We start from the raw sequence: 3433 nt of genomic DNA, 5'->3' as shown, positions 1-3433 counted from the left end.
AGATTGCTATAGTCTTTCTGGAAAAAGCAATTTGGTAGTACGCACAAAGACTCTAAAAGTGTTCATATCCTAAAGAAAATAACCAGAAATGTGGACATAGCTTAATGTTCTATAATGTTCATTGTGGTTATTATTTTTAATAGCTTCGAATCGGCAGAGAGTAAATTATGGTTAAGTAAATTATGATATACTCAGATTCTGGAATATGATGTCGTCATTGACCCTGTGTTTACAAAGTGTGTTTAATGACATGGGGAAATGATTTAAAAACTAAGTGAAAAAAGAGGATTGTAATATAGTATATGGGCTTCCCAGGTGGTGCAGTGGTAAAGAATCTGCCTGCCAAGGCAGGAGACACAGAGATGCCAGGTCGATCCCTGGGTTGAGAAGATTCCCTGGAGGAGGAAATGGCAGCCCACTTCAGGCTTCTTGCTGGGATAATCCCATGGACAGAGGAGCCTTGTGGGTTACAGTCCATGGGGTCACAAAGAGTCAGACATGATTGAACACTACAGAACAGAATGTAGAATATGATCTCAATAATACTAGAAAATGAAAAATATATTGGCAGAGTCAAACTTTAGATCATTAAATAGCAATCAACAAGATCAAGAAATATATAAATATATACCTCCATGATATATGGACTTCCCTGGTGGCTCAGACGGTAAAGCGTCTGCCTACAAAGCAGGAGACCCAGGTTCAATCCCTGGGTTGGGAAGATCTCCTGGAGAAGGAAATGGTAACCCACTCCAGTATTCTTGCCTGGAAAATCCCATGGACCGAGAAGCCTGGTAGGCTACAGGCCATGTGGTTGCAAAGAGTCGGACACGATTGAGCAACTTCACTTTCACTTTTCCATGATATATTATGTGAAAAAATTTCTAAGTAATATGTATGGCTTCCCATTTGTGTGAAATATAAAACAAAACCTCTGTGTATGTGTGCACACATGTGTGTGCAACTTATGTGTGTGGTATGTGAGTCTATATGCTTGTGAGTGATGTGTGAGCCTGTGATATGTATTTGTGTGTATATGTGTGTGTGTTTGATGGAGCACAGGAACAATTTAGGAAGGACTGTTTTCTGATAGTTTGTTTCTTCATACATCTCTCTTTTGTTTGACTTGTTACAACGAACGTGTACTACTTTCAAAATGAAAAGACTTAGAGAAAAAAGAAAAATGTTAGGGTTATTGAAGTGCCTGAAATAGAAGAGGGAAGAGTGAAAGAAACTGTGGCCAAACGCTATGGATGGAAGTCAAGAGGCCTGAGACTGACTTCCAGGCCCTCCTGTCCCTCGCTTTCCTCCTGACCCTGGGACCTCCCTCCTAGACAGCCCTTCCTCCGTCTAGGCCTTTGACGCTGCTCTTGGGCAAGGGCTGGAGCATTAGCCTTCTCATTTATTCATTCACACATTCACTTTTTTATTGAAGTACAGTTAATTTAAAACCTGTCAACTTCAGGTGTACAGCAAAGTGATTCAGTTGTATCTATGTGTGTGAATACACACATGTATACCCACACATAGATACACTCAGGTGCTCAGTCGCTAAGTCTTGTCTGACTCTTTTGTGACCCCATGGACTGTAGCCCGCCAGGCTCCTCTGTCCATGGGATTTCCCAGGCAAGAGTACTAGAGTAGGTTGCCATTCCTTTCTCCAGAGGATATTCCGACACAGGAATCAAACTCGGCTCTCCTGCATTGGTAGGTAGGTTTGTTACCACTGAGCCACCAGGGAACCCCATATGTATATATATGTGCGTGTGTGTGTGTGTGCACGCACGCTCAGGTGCTTCAGTCATGTCTCAGCTGATAAAGAATCTGCCTGCAATGCAGGAGACCTGGGTTCATTCCTGGGGTTGGGAAGATCTCCTGGAGAAGCGAATGGCTACCCACTCCAGTATTCTGGCCTGGAGAATTCCATGGACTGTATAGTTCATGGAGTCACAAAAAGTTGGACACGACTGAGTGACTTTCACTTTCATATATGTATATGATTTTCAGATTCTTTTCCATTATAGATTATTATAAGATATCGAATATAGTAACCTGTGCTACACAGTAAGTCCTTATTGTTTATCAGTTTTATATACAAGCTGGTAGGTGGTAAAGAATCTGCCTGCAATGCAGGAGACCCCGGTTTGATTCCTTGGTCAGGAAGATCTGCTGGAGAAGGGATAGGCTACCCATTCCAGTATTCTTGGGCTTTCCTTGTGGCTCAGATGGTAAAGAATGTGTCTGCCATGTGGGAGACCTGGGTTCAACCTCTGGGTTGGGAAGATCCCCTGGAGAAGGGAATGGCTACCCACTCCAGTATTCTGTCCTGGAGAGTTCCGGGGACAGAGGAGTCTGGCGGGCTGTAGTCCAAGGGGCCGCAAAGAGCCAGACACGACTGTGCAGCTCTCACTCTCACTTTCCACTCTTCTCACTAACTGCTCTCCCTCAATGATGCTGTTTCCACAGGCTTCCTTCATCAAGAAACACCGCTGCATCTCAAGTCTAACCTCACTTCCCTCTCTTGAGTCTGTCTTCTGGATGGTTCTACTTAAGAAATGTCAGGACCTCCGACTCCGCCAGTTCACTCTTGAACCCATCCCCACCCTCCAGGCCTCCCCTCCCTTTCTACTTTTAGGTAAATGGCACCCTCTCAGCTGACTTAACCACCTGCCCACCCCAAACACTTGTGGAATTATGTAGATTCTACTTTGTAAAGAGTGCCTACATCAGTGCAGTTTTTCTCTTCCATTAGGCCTGGCTTGTCTGCCCAGCGGCAAAGCCTTAGGTCTGGGCTGCCAGCTGTGTGAGGCTGCAGAGCTTCGGGCTGTTGTAAAGTATCCATCTCGGGGTAAAGGCTATTCAGACGCGTAGAGTCAGGGAACTGCCCAAGCAGGATGCAGGAGGCTGCTCAAGGATAGCAATGTTGCCTTCACTGGGGACTCTGCTTGCAGCTTGGAGTGGCTTGAGTCCTCTGCTCCTGGCCACTGTCGTGGGTGAAATGAGAAAGCAGGGCACTCCTGCAGCTCAGGTTCAGGGTCACAGCCTGGCCCCCAGGGTCACAAGCTATCTGAGAACCTCCTGCCTTGACAGGCTGACACCCACAGTGATGTTCTGGCTGATAGCTCTCTGTCCTCTTATCCAGTTACTTCCTCCGGGCAAATAAGCGCCTGTAGTACTAGATCCCAGCCTCCACTCTCGGTTGTCTTCACATCTCTTTCTCCTTTGGGGAATTCCAAACTATCCTCTCCCACAAACTCTTCTGTGAGACCACTCTGCCTCTGCCAAGAAGGGACTGGCCTTGTTTCTCGCTAAAGAAGAGAAAAACCAAACCAAGGCGAACAGACACGGCCTCCTACACAAGCCTCTGGGAGAAGGCGTGTGCCTGGGCAGCGATGGTGTTCCTTACTCCCCTGTGCCCTCACACCTCGACCTC

At 46.3% G+C, this 3433-nt stretch overlaps 1 non-coding gene across 1 annotated transcript; it reads left to right on the top strand.

The window, feature by feature from the left end:
• TRNAC-ACA lies at nucleotides 650–721 on the top strand. The gene has a single exon. It is a non-coding gene; the product is annotated as a tRNA-Cys (tRNA).

The sequence above is a fragment of the Capra hircus genome, chromosome 19 (assembly GCF_001704415.2).
Source record: "Capra hircus breed San Clemente chromosome 19, ASM170441v1, whole genome shotgun sequence".
Lineage (NCBI taxonomy): Eukaryota > Metazoa > Chordata > Mammalia > Artiodactyla > Bovidae > Capra > Capra hircus.
This window is presented reverse-complemented; position numbering and strand designations above follow the sequence as displayed.